General features: G+C 34.8%; 1 long non-coding RNA gene across 2 annotated transcripts in view; it reads left to right on the top strand.

Moving 5' to 3' along the window:
• LOC110344406 (uncharacterized) overlaps positions 1-14,770 on the top strand; it is a 556,324-nt gene that overhangs the window by 537,271 nt on the left and 4,283 nt on the right. The gene's annotated exons all lie outside the window — the stretch shown is intronic.

Consider the following 14,770-nt stretch of genomic DNA (forward strand, 5'->3'; position numbering starts at 1 on the left):
TCAATATAATATACTTTGCCAACAAGAAAACTTTAAATACCAATTTAGTAAAATGTTACAAATTATTGCAGAACTATTTTGATTATTATTTTTCCCATTAAGTTTATTGGTACATTTTAGGTATACAGTTACATTCATCATTGGAATCTTGTACCATTACATGAGTATCTTGGTTCTTATTTTTTTCCCCTTCCCTTCCCCTCCCTTCACCCCCTCCACCCTTCCCTATTTGCAAAAACTTTGTTTCCATTTTTTCCTTTTCTCATATTTTTGTTTTTTCCTTTTTTCCTTTCCCCTACCCCTCCCACTTCCCCTGCTCCTATAGACCTTTTCTTCCTATTACACAATATCAATTATACATTTTTAAAATTACAATATCAAGATCTAGGAGACATTACCACAGATTTTACAGAATTTAAAAGGATATAGAAAGCATATTACAAAAATCTTTTTTGAAATAAATTTGACAATTTCTAAGAAGTACCTTGGAAGACAAATTAATGAAACTAAGTCTGGAGGAAATATAAAATTTGAATAGCACCTATTAAAGTATATTCCTAGCTTGAGAACCTACCTATATGACAACAGCAGGCTCATATACATTTTAACTGACAAATTATATCAAACAGTTAAAGCAGAAAAAAGAAGGAACACTTCTCCCTGCATATTAGGAAATCAACATTGTGCTGATTCTAAAACTGGATAAAGATAATAGAAGAAAAAAGTATGAACATAGATAGAAATTTGTTTAACAAAACAAACTCTTAGAAGTCAGATCTGGCAGTAGGTAGAAAGTGGTTTTGTTATAGGGATAGCAGTGTTGGTTCAGCATTGGAAGATCCACCCCCAAAAGTCATCATTTTAACAGAGGAAAGGAAAAAGCCATATGATCCTGTCACTCACTAGTTGGAGAAAAAGTACTGGACTAAATTCTACAGCTGTTCATGGTAAAAGCTATCAGGAGACTAGAGGTAGAACAGAACCTTCTCAACAGATTAAAGACATGTACTCCATACTTCCAGCGAGAATGCCTTATATGAATGGAGAAGATACAATGCTTTCTCCTTAAGGTGGGGAACAAGGACAGATATGCTTACTCTTTATCTGTCCATTAAACTTTGAAACCTAGTCCCAACCAAAATAGTCTGGCAATAAAATGACACAATTAGGATAGGATTGGCAAGGTAGAAGTAAAATCTTTATATGTAGATGAAATGATCATCTACAGAGAAAATACTAAGAAATCTCTAGGAGCCCCTAGAACTTGTATTTGAATTTAGCAGGATTAGAAAACACAAGGTATACATAAAAACTCAAGTCTGTGTATATGTGCTATAAATGAAGAATTGGATATTGAAATTTAAAAGTTATGTAGGAATACAAAGGACCTAGAAAAGTTAAAAAAAAAAGGACAAAAAACAGTGTTGGAAGATGTTTAGTACCTAATTTTAAGACTTCTAAAGCTACAGTAATCAAGGCAGTGTTGGTGTAAGGAAAGACATATAGGTCATTTGAATAAAACAGAGAATGTAGAAATAGAACCACATATATATTGTCCACTGAGTTTTGAAAGATTATTTAACATTAGCATTTTATAGAATATAAACTCAATTCAAGAGCCAAGGAAGAGATAGTGTTTTCAGCAAACAGCACTAGAACACCTGGTATCCATATATAAAAAATTAATCTCAACCCTTTATTTCCATACATGAAAATAACTTGAAGGGCTCTATGAACCTAAATATGAAAGCCTAAAATTATAAAACTTTAAGAAGAAATTATAAGGGAAAACGTTTATGAATTCAGGGTAGGCAAGAACTACCTAGGATACAAAAAACATGATGTATAAAAGAAAACAATTGATGAATGAGATTCCATCAAAATTTAGAACTTTAAATGACATCATTAAAATGAAAAGTAGTCCTTAAACAGACTGTATTTACAATGCATATAACCTATGAGCAGAATATATAAAGAACTCTTACAGCTCATTAATAGACAACCCAATTAAAAAGTAGACATAAGAAGATGATAAATAGACAGTATAGCACAAGGAAAGGTGTGCAACTCTAGAATCAGAAAAGTACTAATCAGTACAATAATAAGATTGAATTATACACTCATTAGGGAGATGAAGTTAAAAGTTTTAAAAGCCTTGTCATGACTTTTTGTTGGATTCTCTCCCTTTGCATTTAATTTGTCACGCCCAGTGGATTCATTCTACTGGGTTTCCTGGGGTTGTGATCCTCATTGTCTTTTCCTAGGGTATTGTCTAAAATTTTTTGGAGTGCCAGTTTGATATTCATGAAGTTCCTGAGGTGCTTTTTATCATGAAAGTATCTTATTTCTCCATCAATTTTGAAAGATAGTTTTGCAGGGTACATCAGTCTGGGTTGGAGGCTGTTTTCCTTTAGGGCTTGAAATACATCACTCCAAGATCTTCTTCCCTTGAGGGTTTGCATTGAGAAGTCTGCTATGATTCTGATGAGCTTTCCTTTGTGTGTGATTTGTTTCTTTTCTCTCACTGCTTGTAGAATTTTGTTCTTCTGTTGGATTTCTGGAATCCTAACTATTATATGCCTATGTGTAGATTTTTTTTTTATCAAGTCTAGCTGGAGTCCTATATGCCTCACTTATCTGTATGTCAAGTTCTTTTCTCCTGGTTGGGAAGTTTTCTGCCATCACTTCTGTGAACAGTTTTTTTATGTCATCTGCACTGTCTCCTCTTTCTTCATTGACTCCAATCAGTCTTATGTTATTCTTCTTTGCATCATCTAGCAGCTGCTGGATTGATTTCTCATGTTCCCTTACAATTTTAAAGCAATTTTTCTTTTCCTCCTCACTAATTGCAATCTTATCTTCTATATCTGAAACTCTGTCCTCACATTGGTTCATTCTGCTGCGCAGACTTTAGATGAAGTCTCTTAGAAATCTGTTTGCATCTGTTTTATGGATTCCATTTGTTTCCTATGTTGAGATTCCATCATGTTCCTCAGATCCTCTCTTTTTTTATCTATGTCCTCTCTAGATTTATTAATCATGTCTTGCACTATGAGCACAATCTTTACTGTTATCTGAGTAATTTTTTCTGATTTCATTTTTCCCAGATCCTCTTTTGTTGCCAGTTCAGAGAGTCCAGGTGGTTGAGTATCCTAGTGTTCCATCTCGTTTCCCTTTGGGGTTGCTGTAGGTGATCCGGAAGTCTGTTTTTGAGGCTTGTTTACATGTCTTTTCATTTCCACGTGGGGTGGGGGGGGCTGCTTCTGGCACCTGCACAGCTCACCTTCTCTGCCCTAGGGGCGTGGGATGGAGATGGGGGAGCTTCCTTCCGGGTGCTGGGACTGGCTCAGCTTATCTGCCCTAGGAGCATGGGATGGTGGCAGGGGAGCTTTCTTCTGGGTTCTAGGGCCAGCTCACCTTCTCTGCCCTAGGAGCCTATTTTGATTATTGAAGATAAATTTCAAATTATAGCGACATTGGAATTGGAATTTATGTCTAATCCAATAATTACTAGAGTAAGAAAGAACAAACTCACTAATTTACTGCTATTAACAGAATAATACTTAAGAAAGATAAAATTTGCAGAACCTGCATTCAACATGAGTATATTTAATCTTAAAATTATTTTTGGTATATTTATACTTTCACTGGCAATGTGGTAGACCAGTTCTACTTCTCTGCTTCAATTATTGCAAACTTTCTTTTACATAGTATGCAAAAACATCTTTTGGACATTTTTGGACAAAAACATAATTACAAACTCAAACGTGGAGCCCTGAAATTATTTCATAGATCTCTTTTTTAGGGTTTTGCTTCAGATGATATAGAGAAACTTACGTGATGTATAGGAATTTCAGTCTGCAGAACTAGAATTTCAGTCAATTTGAAGTCCCTCCATGTCTTAATCCATTTTCTGTTAAAATAACAGAATACCTGGGATTGTGTAATTTATAAAGAAAAGAGCTTTATTCTGACTTGCTGTTTTGCAGGTGGGAAGTCCATGATTGGACAGCCATACCAGGTGATGACTTCTTATTGCTTCCAGAATGGGACAAAAATGGGCTTTTACAGAAGAGACAAAACATGAGGGGCTTCCTTGCTTTATAGTAACCCACTGTCCTAAGAAATGCATTACTCCCTTTCAGTGACCTAGCCACCTCTCACAGACCCCACCATCTTGCAACACTGTAACACTGGCCATTAAATCTCAACATGCCTTTGGAGAGGACAAATCATACTCCAAACATAGTACTTAGGATTTGACCAGAGTAATGCTTTAATTTCCAAGGCCTTATATATAGCTATGATATCAGATATAGATAGATTTATAGACAGATAGATGATAGATAGATAGATAGATAGATAGATAGATAGATAGATAGATAGATTTCTTGGACTGGTTATACAGACCAGAACCTGCTGAGATGGCCTTGTTTTAACTTTTTTAATTGTTGTTTTATAGAGGGTACTCTGCATCCTCTCTAATATTTAACCCCTAAACCTTAAGCCTTCAAACTTCCAGTACCATGTCAATGTGTCTGTCACACAGGGAACACTGTACTGCTCCTTACATGAATCTGTCTTTGGAAAGCTTTGCTTGGGTCTGGCACATAGATCACTGTGCTATTCCATTGCCAAAGTGTGGTGTGAAGAACACTGAGATTATGTCAAGCTATATGCTTCCACATAACATGTAAACTGTTTGTCTGTTTCTGTACTATGACAGCAGTGGGGAAGGCTGGGGACTCACTGTCTCCCTGAGTTCATCCTGGGGATTTGAACATAAATCTACTCTATTTCCACATTGTCTGTGATACCACTCTGTTTCTTGGAGTCTTGACCGGGGAAGGTAGGTGAGGACAAGGCCCATTCTTCAATACCTATAAATGTCTCACCTCTTGATATTTCCATGTACTTTTTCATCTACAAGTCTTGTAGGTGCCTATTAGAAACTTTATTTTAATTGGTACAAGTTTGCAGACTGGAAAAATGAATATAGCTTATTGAAGCTAGCATTGGTGAGTTTTGTTTTTGCACATGTAAGATGGGGAGTGGTATTTCTTTGCTTTAGCCCCATCATATAGAAGTTAAACTGACCACTGATACAACAACATTTTAAAAATTTTGCCAACTGTCTTGTAGTTATTATAAAAGATTAATTAAAGATTGATAAAAAACTATTGTCTAATCCACAGTTTTATTCAAATTCTGCAGGTCATTCCTATAGCGTCCTTAGTAGTTGCTTTTCTTCTGGCCCAGAGTCTAACTCAGAAAGATAAATTGGACTTGGTTGTCATGTCTCTTCAGTCTCCTGCAATATAGAATACTTTCTCAGGTGTATTTTGTCTTTTCTAACACTTACATTTTTAAAGAATATATGCTATATAGTTTTCACTCTAAAAACTATAGCACTCTGAAAAAAGAGAATGAAGAGGATATCAGAAAATGGAAAGACATCACTTGCTTCTGGGTAGTAAGAATGAGTATAGTGAAAATGGCCATACTTCCAAAACTGGTATGTAGATTCAATGCCATCCCAATTGAAATTCAAATAGCATACTTCACAGACCTTGAGAAAACAATCCAAAAATTCATTTGGAACAAGAAGAGATCTAGAATAGCAAAAGCAACTCTAGGCAACAAAGGCAAGGTAGGGGGTATCACAATCTCCAACCTCAAACTATACTACAAAGCTACTGTGATAAAAACAGCATGGTACTGGCAAAGAAACCCAAGGACCAGTGGAACAGATTAGCAGACACAAAAACAACTCCAAACACACTCAGCCACCTCATCTTTGCCAAAGGAGCCAAACACCCTCACTGGAGGAAAGATAGACTCTTTAATAAATGGTGCTGGAAAAATTGAGTTTCAACTTGCCAAAGATTAAAACTAGACTTATATCTCTCACCATGCACTAAACTAAAATCAAAATGGATTAAAGATTAAATATTAAAACAAAAACACTAAACTGGCTGGAAGAGAGGTTAAGTGGATCTCTTGAAGACGTTGGTATAGGAAAAGATTTCATGAACAAAACCTCAGTTGCTCAAGAACTAGCACAATCAACAAGTGGGATCACTTCTTATTAAAAAGCTTCTGCACAGCAAGAGAAGCCACCAACAGTGTGAAGAGACAACCCACAATGTGGGAGAAAATTTTCACCAGCTGTTCTTCAGACAAAGATCTACTATCTAGAATATATAAAGAACTTTAAAAAATCAGACCTCCCAAATTTAAAAACCCAATCCAAAAATGGGCATTTGAAATGAAAAATCAACTTTTTTGATCCATCAATTAGATTGATAATTTTCTCATTAGATTTGCATTATGGTTTTTTGGCAGGAATATCATTTAAGTGATCTAGGTCTTACGGTATAATATCAGGAGGCATATAGTATTGGTCTGCACCATAATTGTTGATATCTCTGTGTCCTTGGTTAAGGCTGTGTTCACTAGGTTTCCCACTTTTTTAAAGAAAATAAAGTTATCATTAACCTTTTTAAATGAAATTAGTGAAAAATTCATCATGAGTTTTTTCAAGATGACATAAATATTCACTGTATTTCCCACAAAAATTTACCCACTGTAAGATAAGATTTCCATAATTTATTTTTAGACATGGATGTATGGATGCTTATTTTATTCAGTAGATTATGTTAATAATTTCATTTATTTTATAGTCAAAATTGTCTTATGTTGGCCAGTGAGAGCTCCCTAGGCTAGCCTTTCTATCCTTTTGGTATGTCCTCACTATTATTGACAGTCTTTTAGTTTATGGCACAGCAGAGTGTACCAGGCTTACATTCAACTTCCCTGTCCTTGTCCTAGACTCAGCCATTTCTCCAAGGAAAAAAGCCTGAAGGATTCAAGATCTGAGCACTAGCTTTGAGACTGTATTGCTTCTAGGGATTTTCAGCAAACAGAATTAGGAAGAGAATACACATATATGTTCATGTGAACATAGGTTTCTATGTCTTAGTTCATACTGCTGACTCCACTTTCAACCAAACATGATGCAATTCTCCCTAGCCTATGCTTATGGCATATTTCTGACTCCCTTCTCCATCTGAGGTAAACCTGTGTGCTCTGTCATTGTACATTTATTCTTTACTCACCCCTACAGTGCACAAAGAGTCATTTCAGAATTGCTAACTTACATTACTGGGAGAAACAGGAGCCTAATGCATTTATTTATAGTGAGGTTATTTAGTTAAGAGAAGAATGTAAGTTAGTTCATATTGTGTAAAGTTAGCTTCCTATTCTTGCTAATTATACTGTGTCTATATAAAATATAAATAGAGTAAGTAGGGGATGTAAGAAACCATTAGTACATTTTTTGCAACTTTTCTTGAGTCTGTGATTATTTCAAAATAAAGTTGTTCCTCCCACCCAACATAGACTTTGATGTGGTTTCATTTTTCTTTTGAAATAAAATTAGGTTTGTTGAATTTAGTTTGTATTCTGTCTTAGGGTTTCCTCCATATTCTTATTGACATACTTTGATGATATGAAATGTTAAAATGATTTTTAAAGGTAAAAACGATGATTAAAAATATACTCAGACAGGGCTGGGGATTTAGCTCAGTGGTTCTGCTGCCTGCCTCACAAGCCCAAGGTCCCGAGTTCGATCCCCGATACAAAAAAAAAAATATATATATATATGTGTGTGTGTGTGTGTGTGTGTGTGTGTGTGTGTGTATGCTCAGACAAGTGTTACTTATTCCATGCCATGAATTAGATGTGGTTTGTCTGCCAAGGGTTCACTTGTTACAAGTTTGTTCCCAAATATGTCAGGTTCCTGTTCACTCATAGCACAGCAGAGTAGATCAAGCTTTCAGTTTTTGCCAGTCTAGCACAGTGGACCTTTGACTTACGAACTTAATTTATTTGGGTGGGCTGGTTGTAACTCAAGTTGGTCAATTGAAGGCTCAGGCTCCTCTACACGACCTTCGAAGTCTCTCTCCTGTATACAGGCAGATCTCAGTGTCCTTAGAGAGATACTGGCCCAGGATTTCTCAGTGAACCCCACAAAGGAAAGGATGTTGTAATGTTCTTTCCAGAACTCCTTAAGGGTTAAATCCATATCTGAGACCATCTGGAAGCATGAACAGCCGAGATTTGGGTTGTAACTCAAGATTTTGAAGTTAAAACTAAAATTCCAGTCATAAGTAGTTCCTATGTTAGGCCAGTCATAACTCAAGGGTCCACTGTACAAGAGAAACGAGTAACAGTGTAGGTTTTGATTTTTCTCACACTATGAATGAAATTAATCTTTTTTCAATATGTTTGAGAATTGTTTTATCTATATTTTGTAAATTACCTGTCATTTGCCATTTTCCTATTTTCTGTTAGGGTTTTAGAACTTTTCCTTTTTGATTTTAAGTATTCTTTAAATATCAGAAATTGTAGTATTTTATCTAAAGTATGGCATATATTTTTTTCCAGTATATTGGCCACTTTGATTTTGTTTATCATGACTTCTATTGCTATTTCTGAAGTTCCCTTGCTCCACTTTATCAAACTTTTATTGCCTATGCATTCTCTAAAGCCTCTCTCTATATACATGGGTTCTTAGAGAAGCTCACTGTTGTCTTCTGTTACTTGCGCAGTTTCAGTTTTTACATTTAGCTCTCTGATACATGGGGAATTTAATCTTGTATATGGCATAAAGTATGAATCTAGTTTTATCTCTTTTAAAATTGCTATCAATTTTCCAGCTCATTTATTAAAAAAATATACCTTTGTTCCAATTATGTGAAATGCCACATTTATCACATTATAAATTTCTACATGTACTTGGCTTTGTTTTTGGACTTTTTGTTCTGTTCTACTGGTCCTTCTGTATATTACTGTGCTAGAGCCACAGTGTTTTAATAATAGAGGTCTTATATCATTTTTTTTTTCTGGAAAAAAGACTATCAGCCATAGTTCTTAAAATACAAGTGTTTTATTGTTATTCCTTCCATGTGAACTTCAGTTTTAACTTGCTTAGCTTTATTTTTAAACATTTTTAAAAATTGAGATTGCATTAAATTAATAAATTAAGGAGAAGTCATCTTTCTGGTGTTGACTTATCTAACCCAAGTAAGAGATGCTTTCCAATTGTTGAAGTCTACTTTATGTTTTTCAAGGATGTTTCTAAAGTTTTTCTTATATAGGTTTTGCCCATTTATTATATATATTTCCAAGTATTTTTATAATTGTAAGTCAGGTGTTTTTCAACATTATTATATAAAAACTATTGATTTCCATATACAGTCAAACCTTGAATTGCATGTAATTTGTTCTATGAGTGTCTTGCAAGACAAGCAAATATTTCTTTCTTTCTTTTTTTTTTTTTTGATACCGGGGATTGAACTCTGGTCCTTGAGCTTGCGCTGGAGGCTGCAAAACCACTGGGCTAAATCCCTGGCCCTGCAAATATTGGTTAAGTAATTTTAACTTGATAAAAATATGATGTCTTGCAATATGAGTAGTTCATCATGATGAACACCATATGATCACAACTGGGTCTCTTTTGCTACTTTGATATATGAGTCTGGATTACAAGTGGAATGAATTATTCTCACAAACCAAGGGTTTATTGTATTTTATATTTTTTAATTTGTTGAATTTTTATATTATTTGAATTTCTATGAAATTTCTCAAGTATTCTGTATTACAATTTGAAAGAGATGAGTTTTACTTTTTATTCTGACTTTTATATCTCTAATGACCTTGTTTAAGGGCATTATCTGATACTTGTTAGATCTACTAGTGAGTATTCTTATTTCACTACTGATGTTAATATTTTGCAGTTTGTACTCATTACCAACAAATAGGTCTCAAGCATCTTTCTAATGGGGTAACATTAAAAATCCCACATACTTTAAAGTTACTAATTAGTATATTTATAATAATTTCTTCAATGTTCTCCCTATTTCTGAGTGTTCAGATTTTTCTTTAATATTGTTATTAAAAGAATGGATCCATTGAAAAATTACCAATAAGCTTAAATAGCACATGATTTCTCTTATATGAGAAACTCAAAGTATAAATAATTTAAAGAGCAAAATAAAGACAAACAATAGGAGACAGGGAGATAGATTTTTACAAATAGGAAGAGTACCAAGAGATGGAGGGAAAAGAAAAGGGGGAAGTAGAAGTAAAAGACTTAAGATGGGTAAAGTCCATGTACCAATTGCCCACATTGAAGGGAGTCATTATGTACTCCAAATATGTACTAATAAAAATTTAATTAAAAGAAGAAAATTCAAGGTAAAGACTAAGGGACAGATTGTGTGGATATTTACCAGAGAGAAACCATATTTGATTTTTCCCTCTTTCTAGCTCAAAGTATACGTTCATTCTCTCAGTTCCTTATAGTCTGCCCTTGGGTTCAGTAATAGTTTGCCTCAGTAATCCTGCTCTTAAAATTCCCATTGGTTGGATTTGTTACTGCACTTTATAAAAACTGTTAAGTGAGTAAGCCCAAGAGATGTGACTCTGAGATTCACTGTCCTTCCACACACTAGCTGAGAGTACCTCTTTGTCTTGTACAGTGTTGAGAGTACTTGACAGAGGCCTGAACAGATTGTCGGAAATACTGACCTGTTAATATTGTTTGTATATGAAAAAAAAATCAGTAGAAAAACACTTTAATTTGGTTCCATTGTCTTAGTATCAGTTATTCTACTTAGCTGTCTCTGCCAAGTGCTCAATATGAAGAGGTGTCCTGATGTTTTTTTTTCCTCTCTTAATGAGTTCTGGTAGGAACATTTGTTGGTGTAGAGAAACAGATCTTCTGTGACCTATAGATACAGACTGTTTCACTTGCTAACAGAGTTTGTGAGTTGTCTTTCTCCCAAGAGAGGAAAACATTATTATTTATCTATTTCTTCAGGCTTATGGAATTTTGAGACTTTATCAGAGCAAAGATATGCATTGTAAGTTTTAATAGGTTAGTCTAAATTTTTCCAAACTCTTATTGCTGTCTTACTGTGCATTTCCCTGATTAAGAGAAGCATTGATATCCTTCATGAGTTTATTGTCTATTCATTCATATTACCTGTTTTGTGAATTGTTTGTAGAAAGCCTTTGCTGTTTTCTACCAAATTTTCCTTTTACTTATAGGCACATATATGTTTGTATATATAAATGTATAAACTATTTCTGTATGTATACATGGAGACAATGAATGTATAAAGATAGATTTTCTATTTTATATATATAGGAATGTCTACTATATCTATATCTATTTATTCATATTCTGAATATACTATGCCTTTTCTGTCATAAATTATAAATATTTTTCTTCTGTCCTTTTATTTCATACTTTATATCAGAAAGTTTCTAATTTTGTGAAAAGTAAATGTTTGTCTTTTCCTTTATGACTTTTTCTGTCTTCATAAAAAGAGCTCCTAAGCTTCAAAGTCACAAACACACACACGCACACACACACAAAGCTGGTTCTGAATTGTGTTTGGGTATGTGTAATGCTTGGGTATTACTCTGCCAAAGGTAGAAGAGTAACTGTGAATTTTAAGTGTGCAGTTGTCCTGGTCAGGGCTCTGTTCTGGATAGTGATAATGGTGCTGAGCATCTTTGTTCTCGCATTAATGAGAGTATATCAAGTGTTTCCCTATTACTTAGTATCTAGTAGGTATGCTCTATCAAATAAGTTTATGTTACTGGTTTACTATGAGATTGATTCCTTTGGTCCAACTCTTAGATAACCTTTCTAATGTTGCTCTCCACTCCACATTTCTAAATCATATTTATAAGCAGATTGGAGTATTTCAGAATCACAAAGACAAAGCAACAAAGTGTATGTGCATCTTTTGATATGCAAATTAAACTAAAAACAGTGATAGGATCGGGAAATGAATGAGCTAATCTGGAGTCCAGTAACTTGTTTTGAGAATAAAATAGACAGGTGAGGGGAGGAATTTATAATTTCTATTCCCAGGTGTTAAAAGTTATAAGACGGTAGGCAGATAATGGAGGTGTTTAATGTTTGCTGCCTTATGCTGAAAATAGAAATAAAAGCACCATCATTTGATGAGGTAGATGCCAGCCTCTACGGAGCACTGCTGATATCTGTGTCCTTTAAGACTTATTTTACACATCAGGAGACTGGGATAGGCTCAGAAAGATTAAGATTGTGCAAGTGCGTGGAGCTACTGAGTGGCAGAGCCCAGCTCAAACCATGTCTGACTCTCCACTCCATCATGCTGCTTCTTCTCAAGATGGGACAAAATTCAAATATAGGAGGGATGTCAAATTTTACCCCACCTCTTGAGATTCACAGTAACTCTAACCAATAGTGAATTCTTTCTTTCTCTCTCCTTTCCTTCTTTTTTTTCTTTCCTCTCTCTCTCTCTCTCTCTCTCTCTCTCTCTCTTTCTTTCTCTCTCTCTCTCTTTCTTTCTTTCTTTTTCAGTTACCATGCTCTGTTGAGGAACTTAAGGACTTGATTATTGCAGATACTTCAATGGACACTTCTTGGAAGGAAATCACAAGGAGAGCAGAAGTTAGGGGAGAAAGCACATGAAATTTCCATAACTTATCTGTTTCACATTTCTTTCATCCTTGTTTAAGAGCATGAGCTCTTCTTTCAACTGGCTGACCCTAGGAACTGTGCCTAAATAGGGAAATGAAAATTAAGAAAGGTGGTGCTATTTAATATAAATTATTTGTAGAAGTTAAATGGTTTCTACTGGCCATAGAGGATGGTATAAACAGAACTCAATTATTACTGAACATAATGGAAAACAGTGCCAGTAAGAGAATGGCCTATTATCACCACCAAAAAAGTCATCTAAGCAGCCTTGAGAGGATTCTGCCTAATGTTCCAAGCCACTTGGGAGGAGACTTGGTAATGCCATACTGTGTGTAGTGGAGTTTATTCACCAAACCTCTGACCAGAAAGTCTGTAATGGATGGGCCCCTCCTCCTCTCTCAAATTGTGCTGATCTGGTATAGTTCTAAGAAAGGACAGAAACAAAAAGTATATTTACTAGTCTTCATGTACTTTGCATAGGGAAAGAGGAAAAGTAAGATTAATTTTGAAGGATAAAAGAACACCTTATCCTAATGAGCTACAGTTAAGAGAAGAATAAATACTGTAGTGCTACCTCAGTTCATGAACTTAGTTCTTTCTAAGATCCTGGGGAAGATGGCTGCAGTCGTGTTGGTCATCTCATGGGGAGTTCACACATAACGCTTCTGTTTATGAACCTAATTGTTTGAGAGCAGAAGTGTTCATGAACTAAGGTAACACTGTATAAGGTAATGAAATCTAAATAAAAACTCACTTTTGTTTCTTGACAAAGGGATATAAAAAGAATTAAGATGTGTTATATGTGCCTACACCACATGATGAATGTAATCAATATGTACTGAAAACATACACTAATAAAAATATTTAAAAAATATATTAAAGAATTAAATTACAAAAGAAGAACAATACATCATTCTTTCCCTAGGCTCTTAGTGCTCTGGGGAAATAGCGCTAATTGATCAGTAAGGTGATAATTAAGCTTAATTATCTCTCCTTTGCCTTCACAACAGAGGTAGAATTAACTACATCAATTAAAATAAAAAATTCTTTTCAAAATCTCTCCCCCTTACATTGACAGTTTACACCAAACTTATCTACTACTTGCACAAGTCTTATATCTGAGTCAAAACATATAAAAGAACATTTTAATTTCACCCAAGAAGTAGAAATCCTGATGAAACAGGATCTTGACATTAATTTAACTTAGCAATATGTATCCATACATAGGCAGTATTCAGATTGTTTTTCTTTCATATATTACTAGATGACTTCCCAGACCTTGTCTTCATTCAGCACAGACATATAAGCATTATTTTCAGCCACACTGCATAGTTAGTAAATTGTAAGCAACCTGAAGCAATTGTACTCTGTAGCTTTGATCTTGACAGGAAATGTTTGATTTTTATGTCACTTAGGGAGAATACTTGTGAAAGTTTTCTTCACTGAAGTATGAAAATAGAGCAAATATACCACTCTAGTTTGTGCTAAAGAAGAAGATACTTCTTAATGCTAGCAACTTGCATTGTTTTAAAGTTCATGCCAAAGGAACTGTATAAAAGGAGGGCATAAGCCTCTTAGACTTTTCTGAACATGAAGAAACATTTCTCAGGTTTAAAACAATGCAAACAGTTTGCTCTTGGAGATCTTGCTGCAGACTCTGGGAACACCTCCAGTGAATCCATGTGGCCATCACCTCAATATGGTCCTTCCAAACCCACTGGATTCTTATAATCAATCTGCAAAGAGGGGTTTGTAGTTAAAACTACTTTGTTCTTTTTCACACAAACCAAACATAACTACCCATGAGACAAGTGTAAAAAAGTTGTGAAATTTGCCAAATGCCATTTACTTGTATCAAAAATCTTAGTACAGAGCACGAGTGGAGCATATGCTAGGTAATGTGTGGAGTTAGGCGCATGTATGCTTTTTATGCTGAGGTATACAAACATGTATCTATTAATATACATATGTATACCCCAAATACCATGCAGCCTGAGCTCTCGTAATAAATGAATACATGGGAAGATATAAAGTCATTAGTTTAGAAGTAAAATTGTGCAACATGTGTTCAGACAGTGAGGTACCCAGGTACTTTCTTCCCGTAAATTTGCTGGTAAACTAGGAATAAAATAATTCTTGAAAGCATCTGTGTCCCTTATTCATACAAGTGCTGATAAACCTGATTTTCTACATCACTTGCAGACAAACTGAATTAAAAGGGTGATA

This window comes from Heterocephalus glaber, unplaced genomic scaffold, assembly GCF_053883595.1.
Source record: "Heterocephalus glaber isolate CG9 unplaced genomic scaffold, H.glaber_assembly_v1.0 deba00001606, whole genome shotgun sequence".
In the NCBI taxonomy this organism is placed as follows: Eukaryota; Metazoa; Chordata; class Mammalia; order Rodentia; family Bathyergidae; genus Heterocephalus; species Heterocephalus glaber.